Source organism: Seriola aureovittata, chromosome 3 (genome assembly GCF_021018895.1).
Source record: "Seriola aureovittata isolate HTS-2021-v1 ecotype China chromosome 3, ASM2101889v1, whole genome shotgun sequence".
Taxonomy (NCBI): Eukaryota; Metazoa; Chordata; class Actinopteri; order Carangiformes; family Carangidae; genus Seriola; species Seriola aureovittata.
The window spans coordinates 20168209-20182844 of record NC_079366.1 but is presented as its reverse complement, the minus strand read 5'-3'; the positions used below and the strand labels follow the sequence as shown (position 1 = coordinate 20182844).

General features: G+C 38.6%; 1 protein-coding gene across 1 annotated transcript in view; it reads right to left on the bottom strand.

Moving 5' to 3' along the window:
* Positions 1 to 14636, bottom strand: part of gstcd (glutathione S-transferase, C-terminal domain containing) — a 47560-nt gene that overhangs the window by 16729 nt on the left and 16195 nt on the right. The gene's annotated exons all lie outside the window — the stretch shown is intronic.

Sequence of the window (14636 nt, the reverse complement as noted above, 5' to 3'; positions counted from 1 at the left end):
TATGTGAGTGCAGAGAAGCAACGGACTGAGGTCAGTTGCACAAGTCGTAACAAAACAAAACCTAAGTGCAAAAGCTGTGTGGTTCTTGTATAAAGAAGTGTATAAATTGATTTTACAGTCTGCCTGTTTGATGAAAGTTCACCACACAGCTTAAGGTCAAACCCATAAGCTACGTAGAGCTGAGTGGGTGGCAGCAGAAGAGCTAACCACATGCCAGTCCACTTCTCCCTGTTTTCAATCTTTTTTTTTTTTTTTCTTTAAACGTGAGTTCAGGGAAAATAGTAAGTCTGAGAGAGGGCTTTAAAGTTCACACCCTGGGTCACTGTAATTGAATCAAATTTACTCACTTTCAGATGAACATCATAGACTGTGTGTCTAAACACAGTAGAGGTCAAAAAGCCACGAGATGTGAAAAGAAAAACAAGAGTGGGAAAACACCGCAGAGAATACTAAACATTCATATATAGACATTATGACACAAATAACACAAAAGTTGATTCATATTGTTTTTCTTGAATTTCAAATAGTTAACTTGTGAGGCAAAGTGGATCTTCCCACAATATAATTCACTATGAATTTTAATCTCAGACACCTGAGACATAAAAAGTTTTATCTAATTTCTACTTATTTTAAGAACTTCTTTGGTTTAGTAAGGAAAGGGAGAAAGATCAATATCTTAATTAAGGTAGCGAACTGTTATAGTTTTAACTTTTATCATTATCACAACTGACAACATCAATCTCCAAAGAGAATTTCCCTATCAACTTATAACCTCATTGAAGATTTAATTTAGCCCTCTCTTTCTGCCTTAATGCAGCTGAAAATGGGGATAAACTGTGCAGCTGTTAAATATTTAATACTCAATGATGATGTACACTGGCTGCCACGTGCCATTTCTGAAAATGATGCTTACTGTCAGTTTTAATACAAATACAAGGAATCAGTGTTCCTCAGATAGACAAATATTGAATATCAGGAATTCTAGGATATTTCACTTTTTCTCTTCATATCACTAAAAGATGGATCATACTGACGCCAGTACATGTGAACATGCTTCATTCACCCCTCAGTTTGATCTGCTCTGTGAGATGTATTTAGTTCCAGAGCAGGATTATCCCTTGACCCGGCCCATTGCCTAAGAGGAAGTGCACCCCGGTAATGAGCCCACAAGGTAACGCTCCTACATCGTAAAGGGTCAAGCAGATACATCCCCCAGGGTCGTCATGAGACATCGTCATTTGTCTTTCTGGAGGAACTCGGCGCTGATTTGCAATCCACTTGCCTGGCGGAGTGCTGATACTGGGTGATTCTTAGTAACCCCGGATTATGTTCAATAATGAGGGTTTTTTTTAATGTTCAATGCCAACTTTTTTCATCAGTTATTCCTCCATACACATTGACTACGGTACGGTTAGTGTGACTGGAAAGCTAATATTAATTAGGAGTCTGTGGCAGGACACAAACTCCAGTCTCACAAGAATGCCTTGTGACCTGTCAGAGGTTTTCGAGAGGGGAAACATGTGAGGAACATCAAGGACACACTGAAGGGTAAAATTTCTCAGGTGGTGTCCCGGAGTGCTTGGGATGCCCTGGAGGAGATGGAGGAAATATCTGAGGAAAGGCATGTTTCCTTCTTTCCTGCAGTGCAGGTTAGGACAGCTACTCCACCACAGCCTTGACCAGGACAAGTGAGTGGATGGATGGAAGGACCATCATTGGCCCATGTTGCATGGAGTGTATGTGAACCTTCTTTGTAACCATCTACAGGTAGCCCTGTCACCACTGTCACCCTTCAAGTATGAGGTATCTTTAATGCAGCTGTAATGTCAGACCTATCACTGTCTACGTATTAAACAGCAGGAAACGCATCCATCAATGCAGGGCTTGAAACCAGGATGGTCTCTCTATTCAGTAAACAAAATCCTAACATGACAACGCGATGCCAAAGTTGCCAGTTTAAGAATAAGCTATGGTGTGACATTTACCATTAGCCTCAATGCCAATGACTACAACCACTGCATCAGAACAAAGCGCGAGAGTAAAATATAACACCACAGTTTTGACAGAGAAACCTCAAACGTTTCATCCCAACGCCAACTCGCAAGAGAAAAACAATCACAGACCATGTAATTCACAGACAGCTCAGGAGAGAGACCAATCTGCACAGTGATTTCTTTTTTTATTTTTTGCACTTTTTTTTCTCATGCATTCCCAACTAGATCTGCTGTCGTCCAGCCATTTTATAAACAGCCACAGCAATCACAACTATGACAGAATGTGACAGCAACTGTCATCGAGCCAGGCCCAAATGATGCACTACGAAGAAGAGTTGTTGACAGGTGGACATTAACTGAACTCTCCTTCTCTGTCACTATATTCACATCACACTGTATGTACAAGACTGAGGATGAGCTCCATTGTTTTAGCAATTAGACAGGCATTGTTTTATTATTCTCATTTTTCTCTGATAAAAGTGTTTGTGCAGCAAAAACCGTAAGAGCAAATGTCATCAAAATGGGTTTCAAATTCCGCCCACTACTCAGGATCAGAAAATGACAGTCATTGACCTCAAAGTAGTGCTGTAATAATCGGTTTATGTTTTTGTAATTATCTCAAAAATGGCTTGGATTAGAGTCAAATTTTTTTCTTCATTTCAATCTCTGAATTTGTCTGCATCTTTTCTACGTTGATGTTTAAAAATGTCCAATTTCACAACCTATTCTCAGTTTTCTCAAACAACTATTTTTGGCATCTTCTCCCAAACACCACAAAGTTACCTGATTTTAAGATGTTCAGGAAATATTGATATATCAATCCGCTTTGAAATTATGCGTTTGAATCATGTGTCTCTATGTTAGCTATCAAAGGTTTCAGACTGTTTGGGTTGGTCAAACGGTGAGTCTGTAGTGATGCTCGTCATCCTGCTCTAATTTATATTATATGCACGCTTTCTTTTTGGCCCAGTGTTGGATTAAAAGTCACCAAAATATTTGATGATACTCCCAAAACCAGTAAAATGTGTTATTTTTCTCTGGACTTTCACATTAACAATTTGATTGTTTTATGGTCAAACAGACAAAAAATACCCCAGTTTTGCATATGTGATGTTATTTCCTCTACTTGTGTATGTGTAACATCATGGTTAACAAATTGCGCAGTAAGTCAGTAAGTCACCTTGTCTGGGGATACAATGGTCAAGGGTTCAAAACCCCATGTCCTCCTTTGACAACAATGTAGCAATTCATGCATATGGTATCCAAATGCTTGCAAGGTGCCTGGACACGTATAATAGCCAGCTAGTGCATATATACTATATATACTTAGCAAATAGACATGCATAAATTATCAATGGGATGAAAATTGATTAATATAATCAGGTCAAGCTATGTCTGAGACCATGTTACAAAAAAATTAAAGGCTATAAAAAGCTGGATTCAAAAACTCCCTTCTAACTGAAAATTACCATCATGGAAAATAATCCTCTGCTTGAATAGGAAAACCAGTTAGAACACACACATTTCTTACAACAAGCAAAGGAAACCCACCAACATAATAAGATTAGACCTTAAAAATCCAAACTTCAATGCAAATTTTCCCAATTTTCTACAAACAAGTGTAATGTACTTGATAGCAGTGCATTTATCTGCTTGTTTATGTTTTGTTTGAAGATAATCATTTCTGAACAGAACCTGAAACAAGGGAAACTGCAACGGTAACAAGTGGGATTGTGTGGTTTAAGGGTAATAAAAAGACTAATGTTAACTGTTTTTTTGTGCTGCACAAAAGGACAAATGCTCATGCATGGAATATATCTTTCTCTGCATATTAACTGTCATACAACATAATAAAAATTTTCTTTGGATTTAGATCTGTATTGGGGAAGGCATTTTATTTCCATCGTGCAGGCAGTCTTCCTTTGCGGTTGAAAATGTAATTACTTCCTTCCCAGTTTAGGTTTCCTTGACCTCTCAGTACATATTCTGCAGTCATTTTCTGTTGGTCGGACTCGGATGGGGCTCAGGTGTTTTCTTCAGAAAGACTTTTTTGTTTAATCTCCTCCCATGGGCTGATGTGAGCTGAAAGCAGAATATACTGATGTTGGTGGTGTTTATGAACAGGTGCACAGACACCATCCCACCCGGACAACTACTGGCACAAAGCCAGAGATGACAGAACCAGTAAGAGTTTTGGTATCAGGGAAACGACTTTTCAGTTTTTTTTCCCAGCAGGTTGTTCTCTCGGTGCTCGGTGAGAAGAAAACGCGTTGTGGCTGCGTCATCAGGGGAGACTAAGGATCCATTAGCCTGTGTGTCCTCTACTGTTAAAAGGTGCCTGCTGCTGCTGCTGCTGCTGCTGCTGGCAGAGAGCCCTTCTCTCTACCTTTTCCCCTGATGCTGCAGAAGTGCCCACCGGCCTTATCAAGCAGGTCCATCACACAGATTAGAATGTAAACACACCGCTGTGGCACAGGGGGCCTCTGTTTGGGCTCTGCAGGATCCAACAGCTACCATCTCTCAGAGGACATGCTGGTGTGAACAGCAAACATGAGGAGTGCTGGTTGGAGATCCAGGATTAGATAAAGTTTTTTCATTTATGACCGCAATATTTTGAATTTATGTGTTTGGTTTTTATATTTGCTTTACAAAAATGACTGCTAACTCTAGTTACTGCCAACATAGATATAGGGAAAGGTTCCTTTCGGAAAGCCACATTTTAAAGAGGTGGAACTGAATTATATTAGAGGACAACTTACATGCTCTCTCTGAAAAGAAAATTTACCAGCTCTTGTGCGACAGCTTGAGCCTGTTACTTTAACAGCGTACTGTAATGTAGATTATTTCTAGCCTTTTTTTTTTTTTTTTTTTTTTTTAAAAGGAGGCTCAAAAGTGTCCAGTCACCTACAGAAGTCATCTGCTGGGCTCATGTTACCTGTTTTACTGCTACAGATGAAATAGATTCCTTACAGATGGAAAACGTCTCCAAAAGGTGTTTACCACAGATATGTCCCAGAGAGAGTCATCTGTCTGGGATGTCAACGACAAAGAAATATGGTGTCCCAGGATGTCATGTTAGAACATGGCAAGTCTAAAAGGGCAGTCTTAAAAACTCTTATATTACAGAGAAACTCTTTACATGGTTCTAAAACTGACTGCTTCCAAGAATGTGGGAATACATGACTGAAAAGCATGATGGAGGACGCCATTTTAATTGAATTTATATGCCAGTAATGAACTTATATTATATTGGGTAATATATTTTTTATTTTGATGACATAATACATTAAAAAGGTAAGAAATACGGTATGTCTGTCTACTCTGTAGAAAACTGATTGGGGCAGCTGCTCATGTAGGATAATAAATACATTCTATTTCATAATACTCAATCAATAAATATCTAAAATAAGTTTGGCAATAGATATAGTTAATAAAATAAATAAGACACTGGTTGATCCTTTGATGTGGTGATTTTTACCGTCCTCCAGGAGAAGGCAGCTTTAATGATTTTTTTATGAGCTCATTTTTTTCCTCACCTCACAGCCAGTTTAATGAAAACAAATAAGCAAAAGCACAGGTTCATAAATCAAGGACAAACGCTGACATGTACACGTTGCATCCGAAGATTAAACCCTTGCATTCAGTTCCATACATCTTTAGTGTAGGAGTCAATATAACTGGAATGATGCAGCATGTGAACATAGGTTGTGCACAGTCAGGCCATATCCAAGCACTCGGGATATAATAGTTCACATAAGCACAGGGGAGCACGATATGTTTTTAAAGTGTTGTGTGAAGTGACAGGAAGGTGTGGTGGATCATTATCTTCTCAGGCTGACTTTCAGCAGCTCCTCCGATACGTATCATGTCTGAATACCTGGATCCTACTCAAGTGCTCATAAATGTACCAGCGCGTCAGTTCAGACAGGATCAGCGTGCCTGTCATAGTCCTTCTGAGGAACAATAACAGTGTTTTCTTATCTTGGCAGCTGCTCAGAACAATTCAGCGTGTTGTAATAAAAACAACCGAGAGGATGTGTGGGAGACCCTGGACAGATTAAAAACCAAAGCACACTGAAAATACTACACTAACTCGAAGTGCGAACTTCACCTGTGTTGCTGTAACTGCTGAATTCTATCAAATCCACATACTGACTAAACAACAACCGGCTCATGTATGTGAAAGTGCCATGCAGCGAAAGGCTGGCAATCATGACTCATGCTAAACTACCTGGTATTACAGAGCACACTGAATTTCCTTTATGTGACTGAAAGAGTGTTAAGTGCTGTGATTTGCACACATGGGTCCTGCAGGAGTAAACTGACCACAGCAGAGTGCTTCTCACCACCTAATAAACAAACTGCTGTAGCTCAGTAACAAAGGTAAAATGGATTACAGAGATTCTGACAAATGTGTACCAAAGTAAAGCTACAGGCTTTAACAACATGGTACGTATTCTGGCATTGGCCTTGAAGAACGAGGAAAACCTCACCTCTTAATCATTTTCCTCTTAAGTTTCTTTACATTTCCAGAAAAATCTTTCCACACAGTATGATTGCATCACCAAATATATCCTGTATCTACTTGTTCAAACACTTCATGATGATCACATTATGATGGCTGCCATAAGTGAAGTTAAAGGGGTCACGGTTAACACAGCTGCACCATTATAACTGAACGAAAATAATCTAGATGTTTTGTTCATGTAAATCATTTGTCACTCAGCAAATTAAAACTCTAATTACACGCAACTAATTACACATTCGCTATAGCCTGTCAGAACACATGCAAGACCTCTGCCTTTTAAGCAGAACATTTTCTCAATACATCCTTTGCATATCTTTAAAACAGCCAAGCAATCCTGCCTCAGAGCACGAAGTCTTTAACAACGAGTCTTTGTTTTCAAAGTTTCCTACCACATCAGTGTAGTTTGTTGGTGTGCGCACGTGTAGCTACTGCTCATGGAGATGTGAAAGCATCTCTATGAAAGCGGAAGGGAAGGCAGACTGCCGTTGCATAACAGGAGCCATGTTTTGGTATATGAGCCAACAGATTAAAAACTGTTTTAAATTAAATGTGGTTATCGCGTCGGTGCTGGATTTGTTTTGCCTGGCTTTAATTTCTGCAGAGGGAACCAAAAATGATTTATCACAATTCCACAGAATTAAAGACACCTTCAATATATTCTTTATGTGACAAGAATCTGGCAGTAACACACGTTTTCGTGTATGGCTACAATATTGATCTGGCAGGGCAATAGTTTTACCTTGGCATGGACTCCTGCAGCCAACTTGCAATGTCTTCTCTATAATTTACAGTTTGGAACTTTGAAGCATGTGCACTGGTGCACAAAAGTCTCTATCTGGCCATATGTTCTTTATTATGGAAATCTATGGATCATAGGCTGGGGAGATGAACTTTGGTGCATAGGAGGACAAAGAGGAGAGAAATCCAAATTCGGAGCAAATTTCTGATCTGATCTGACCTGACAACACACCTTCAATTGTGCTGTGAGGTATTTAGAAAAGTCTGAGGCCACACAATACTGAGCAGCAACTAAATATAATCTTGTTGACGCGGCTTTTTTTCAGTGCATTTGCGCAAGAGTGCTATGACAAGAAAAATCAAGGGGTACTGAAAACAAACCCAAGAGGAAAAAACTTCTCACTGTTCTCACTATGCATCCTTCAGCAGCTTTGGAATTTCTGTCAAAACATGACCAGACGTAGCTGGAGGCGAGAGGGCTGCATAATTATGGAACTGCTATGGTCCCCGTTACAGGTCACAGCACAGCCTACCTAATTTGTCTGCACTGTTTTGTTTCGAAATGGCCACGGAAACAAAATGAAACATCACAGTTGCTCCTCCATACACATCCAATTACCAACTTTTCCTGTTACACATAGACAGAGCATCACATCCTTCATAATGGGAATCTGAAGTTATGCTGGCGGGCTGAAATGGTTTGTCAATGAAGTGATTAATCAATGGAAAGAAATTTTATCAATTTTGATAATCGGTTCGTAATAACTGGACACATCCTCTTCAACTCAAAGATTTGCTTATTATTTCTGAATATTATACCTGTGTGAATTTTTTGTCAAAAAAAAAAAAAAGAAAGAAAAAAAAAAAAGCAATTTAAAAGAAGAGGAAAATGCTTTGTCTCTATAGTAATGACAGCACATTGAGGGCTACTATCTGCAGTGGAAAAAGAAAATGAAGTACCAGGTACCAAAAGCAAGTACAGTCGAGTCGAGGTGAGCCAGTACCATGCAGTGGAAAGAGGCTAGTCGACTGATATGTAAACTCCTTAGACTTTTGGAATGAATGTCATAATTTGGTACTGAGTACAGGAAATAGTCACTTAACTGATTCATTCATTAGTTGTAAAAATTGAGCATACATGTATCGAGTATAATGTTTCCAATAACAATAGTATAATGGATGGATGTTTACTTGTATCTGAATGGAGCACTACTTTCAAAGGAAAATCAATAACTGCTTAAGAACCCAAGACAACACTGTAAACAAATAACTTAAAAATCACAACTTATTATATTTCTCCATAAAAAATATGAAATGAAATGATTTCTAGGAAATTGTTAGGAAATGACATACCTGAAACATAAAGAGTTACCCTTAAGTTAACATAGCGTTGCGTATTGTGCCAAGCCAAAGCATCTGGTATTGGTTTGTAGAGTCCTTTCTGCCTTTTGACTTTGCTTCAGTTCATTTATCTTGTCAACCCTGCACATTTATCATGGCAACAGAACTTTATTCCTCATCAAAGAGGTTTTTCATGAGTAATGTCTATATTTCGGGAATACATATACTTTCAACTGAAAACTGTTTGTTGAAAATGTTCTAAAAGGATGGCTAAACAGAGCCATAGAAACACTGTTGCACAACCCATCTCGGATATTTCCATTTCATTTCAACATTTAGAAATATATTTCAACATCAGGATAATATACTGTATATTTTGGACTATAATCACATTTTTATACTGGCACATTCCTTGCAGACAAAGCAACCTCACTCCTTTTGGCTACCGTTCACTGCAGGCTAAGTGTTGACTTGCAGTCTGTCTCCAGAGTGCTGTTCACTGCAACGTTTGAAGTGGATGTGGCAAAACAACATCTACACTGCTCTGCTTCAAAACTTGGGGAGTTTGGAATCGATCCATCCTGTCAGTGAATTTGTATTTGCCACAGGCAGAGGAAAAAAAAAATATTGTGGTTGTTCAGAGAGAATATAAATGACTGAAGTGCACTGATCCTGACCAACACATTCACAGCTCAGCTCAGATAAGAAACAAATGACCTGAGGCTGCCCACAAGCTGACACATCAGTAAACCATGTCCACAAGGAAAACACAAGATTTTGCTCATTTTAAGATGCGTTTAAACTTTAATAACCTCTGATATGACTGAAGTTGAATTGTTCTAAATACCAACAAAGAACAAAACAAGATGCACACAAGCTTAAATTTGAGTTATATTTTCCCAATTTTACCCTGATGCCTCACTGAACACAGAACAGAAGATGGAAAAACTCATTCCCATCTGAGCTAAGCACCATGAACAGAGGACTAATAGAACATGGATACTTTAAAAAAAAAAAAAAAATATATATATATCTCCTCCAAAACTGTTGTCAGTGCACCCTAAAATGCCAGATGTGATCCCCAATACATGACACGCACATAGGTGTGTCTACACCATACTAGGTGTCTGCATACTGCACAGATGTGTTCAGTGGTTGCTGGAGCTTAAGACTCGTGCAGTCGAAAACTTTAAGCTGCATGTGGACTATGTGTTGTGGATGTTGGCAGATGATGATGTCACACTGAACCTTGCTGTCACTTGGTACAACATGGAAAGTATAACTTGGGGAAGAAATTAAATGCAAAGAAACATGGCAGATTTTATAGATGAGACAAACTCTCCTAAGACCCTCCCCAGAGAGTTATATTTTATGTTTCTGCCATTAAGTGAACAAATGTAATAGAGCTAAAATATTGAGTCCATTAATCAAGTAGACGTGTGATAGAAAATCTTCTATTCTCACTTTTTGGTGTAAGGCATTTATTATGTAAAAATAACAAGGGATATATTTATTGTAAATTGCATACGGGTTGGACATTGGGAACTTCTGATTTGAATTTGTCATTATATTTAGCATTTTATATATGAATTTCTAGTGAAAATAAATAGTTGTTAGTTGTATCCCTGAACACTGTGGGGGCTGTGGGTTTCCTGGTGGGTTTGGAACAACCGCTTTGGAGTAAGTATGGGGTGCAGAATCGTGGGCATAAGCAGTTGTTAGAAGTAAGAAAAAAATCAAGTCAGATTAGTTTGTAATTACAAGAAGCACAATGTTGAGTTTCTCCAGCACTGTAGTAGCCTTTGTCGATAAAAAATACTTTTAATGACATTATGAATGGAATATATATTTTGTGAAAATAAAGTTGACAAAATACTGAAATGCAATCGTTCTTCCTGTTATGTCTCCTGAAAACCTTCAACTAAGTAGTTTGTTTTTATTCAGCACACACTCTTCCTCTTCATCCCTTGCTCTCTGTACTCTGCTGGAGCTGTCAAAGTCAGGGACTAAGTGGCACAATGCTGGCATCTGTGGAGGGCCGTGTCGATGTCTATTGGCCTGCCACCTTTGTAAAATCTTCCAGTATGGCTTTCAGCCCTAGCCTTGCAGTGCTAAGTCAAGGATAAATAAAGGCTGGCTGGACTCCAGCCAGCTGGTGTCTCTGCTCTTCCTGTTTTTTTCTTATGAAATGTTGGGTTGCCAGAGTCAGTGCCCCTCTATTGTGAGAATAAAGGGATTCTCCCTTCAACTCTGCATTGAGCTTACATTGCTGCTGCAGAAGTAGACGGCTGGTGGTTGAAAGGAAAGCTTTCAACAAATACTTTTTCTTGACAGATTGCAGATCCTTATCTGTTCAATGTTTTCTAAAATAGGCATTTTATTTTTGTGATAGAAAGGATACACTTTGTCTTAATATTGATGCGTCCCATTTGAACTTGGGCGTTTGGAATTTTTTGTATTCCCTGTTGGAAATTTGAACTGGAATGCCACCTGAAGTTGGAAAAACCTTGAGATGGTTAATCTGTGAATTAACAGAAGTGAAAGCTGTCTGTCTCATTTGTGTCTCATTAAGTCAGTCATACTCACAGCACTGTCCAACTTCTATCTGTGGAAATCTAGCTGCGCTGTCTGTATGTGCAAAACACTGGTTATCAACTGGTATTGCTAACGATAACAACAAGCAAGCAACAACAATAACAAGCCTCTGACTTGCACTGGAAAGCGGTCAGCTTGGACGTGACGTCATTCCCACCTCCGACATCCGACTTCCAAAGTAAATGGAATGCAGCATATGTATCTATTTCCCTATTATATCTGCAAATGCCTTGGTAATGCACAAATAATCTTATTTAGGAAAGTGGGCTGAGAATCAAGGGTTTGCAGATTGGCCATAAACACTTCCTTTGCCCTTTGGATAATTGGAGCAGGATCTGAATGAATCATTATTCTGTCTCACTGAGCCACCTGCGCATGAGAAAAACATTTCCTACAAGCTACTGTTTCTCCCCAGTTCTTGCAGGTCCGATCCATACAAGCCAAAATAACTCAATTACATGACATGACATTTTGACACAAGGATAAATTTGTGCCAGTAACTCTCCGGATGTGAATGACTGTCCACATATGTACAACTGAACATGTAAAAGCCATTATAATCATCAGAATATGAATGGAAGCCTCTGCAATTTAGTCTAATGTTCACTGCAGAAACAGACAAAGCACACACTAACTCACACCCACACACAAATGACAACTCACCCCTATAGCGGTGTAAGACGACACCATGTGTGGGTGTAAAAAACATGAGGGAAAACTCCACTGACAACAAGTCGTAGAACACAGACAGACAGAAACAGAGACACATGCCAAAGTCCATACACAACCTTCTTTTGAGCCAAATTAGATGTGGGCACTGGGGGAGGTCTCTCATACAATAGGAGCACATCTAAAAGTACCACACTGAAACCAAATATGACACATCATCTATTACAGTGGTCACCAGATACAGAACATAATAATAAGCTTTGAGCCTTCCTTTGAGCCTCTGCCAACAAAATGAGAGACTCCAGCGAGATCACTTTGTTCAGGGACGGGAAGAACAAATACAAAAGTGATGCACTTACTTTTTCACAATGGCAGAATGCTTTACATGTGTTGTCAGAGGAGTGTGAAAATAGATTTGAATATATCTCCTTCATGTAAGAGCAATGCTTATGGCCCGAGGTTGTGGAGGAAAGTGAAGAGATGTAATGACGATGCAAGGCAGGTAGGAAAAGAAAGAGGAGAACAAAAAAGCCAGGAAGGGAGAACAACAGAAAAACAGACAGAAAGGGAGACACAAAGAAAACAGAATGGAAAAATATAAGAACAAAAGTAAAACACACACGACTGCATTTTACTCAGACCTGTCCTGTGAAGTATCCATCTCCTGTAATTAACAAGAGTCTATGAACTGGTATTACGTAGCATGCCAAGCCATAAATTGTGCAAATGAAACTGACAGATGTACTGAGCATCTTTCCAAATGAAGTATCATGTTGCTGTTTTCAACTTGAAGTTGCTAATTTGGGTTAGTGAATTGGTTCAAGACACTGTGGAACATATTATTCATCAAGTCAGGATGTAGCTTTCATTTATTTTCTGCCTCTGCATCTGTTCACCCCCATTTGCATCTTTCCACTGACTTTCTTTGAATTAATGCTGCCTCTTAACATCACTTCACACGGTATAATGCAACTCACCATCAGTGGAGGAAAAATATGAAAATATTAAGTTAGCGGTCGACTAAGATATCCGTCCGAGTTCACACATGTTACTTTTATTAATGAGACATCAAAATTTTAGTTTTATTCTTTCAGTTCAGCATTATGTCTGATTAAAAGGGTCTGATGGTAAAACAACACATTTTATTTTGCCCAAACATTTATAAGTAATGATGGTAAAAACAAAAAAAGGGGTTAGATGCATTAGTTAAAGAAACAAAAACACACACATCACTAGTCACAGAATGAAAATGCATTTAAAAAAAGATGATTGTTATGTAATTGCTTGTTCTCATTCTACTAAAAATACAAAATGTGAAATAACAATAAACTTGTTCAACACTATGACTGTTAAAACATTTACTTTCTTTTCTGTGATAATTATAAATACATGTTACTTTTGAACATTGCAGAACCCATTTGATTGAGATAATAAAGTGTTGTTGCACATTTACACCAATCAGTCACAACGTTAAAACTGGTAACTGGTTTTAAAGTGATAGTTTGGGATATTTGGCGTGGGGTTGTGTGACGCACTTATCTAAACTCAGTGCATTATACTGAATGTATGTGACATGGCCATCTGCAAAAATGTGCTTTAGCCACTTTGGAAAATGCCCACCGAAAATAAAAAAAACAATATCAGTTGAAGTGTAAGCTCTGTTTTGAATATTTTCACCACTTCATCTTGCCGTAAAACAACCCTTTCCTTTGGAACTACATTTTTTTCAGCCGTTGAACTACCATATTCCTACGCACAAGCGCAACTACAGCACAGACTGTATTACTCTACAGATCAGCTGTTTGAGTCACACAGAGCTCAGTGTACATGTGCTCGTGCATAGGAATACACTGACTATAGATAAGTACCTCACACAACCCCACATCAAATAACCCAATCTATCACTTTAACATAAATGTACAATATTATATATTCTATATACTTTATGCTGTATTTATAGACAGTTATCCGTTTTAACTTTAAGGCTGTGGCTATGTTAGCTTACCAGCCTTGATAATTTTATCTTTTTTTTTTTCACTCATCTCTAATCAGCGGTGCAATGTATTGTTCCTTATCCTGAAGGAACAAAAAATGTACTATTGATTTTTGCCATATCTCAGTGGTAAACGACTAAGTACCAAGAAAGTTTTTACTTTTAATCAGTTGTAGCCTTCACATGTCATCTCTGTACTCCAAATTTACAAGATTTTACTGGATAAAGTATGTTAAACTGTGCTCCAAAGGAAAGGTCTACAGAGAACGGATTTGGTTTTACATTCCACTCAGGGCTGGAAACACTAATAAGTAATTAATTATGAGTCTAGTGAAACGGCGTAAGAAACACTATGTAATCCAAAACCCACTATAAGCTGGCTGAGGGTTAGGCAAATTGTGTCCTCGCTTCACACGGCAGTGCCTCACCAGAGATTATTGAACAAAACAAAACTAAGGAGACAAATGAATATTCATGATATGACATTTGCAAGGAGCTCATCATGGAGGCAGCCAGTGGCTCTGCATTTAAATGGGCACAACTCAAACATCACTGCAAATAATGAAACTCTGTGGTAACCCTCCAGGGAGTCTAGATGTGTTTGAACTTGAATTGTAGAAATAAAGTGCCAATTATCCCTCTAATTGGGAGTAACAAAGCTGGTTGCCTGTTGTGCTTGGTCCCATGTTTACTGCGTATCTTTAAATCTCCAATTTAAAGGCTCTAATGAGTTCAATTAATTGAGAATGAGAGGAGTGATTTGAGAGTCACAGCCTGC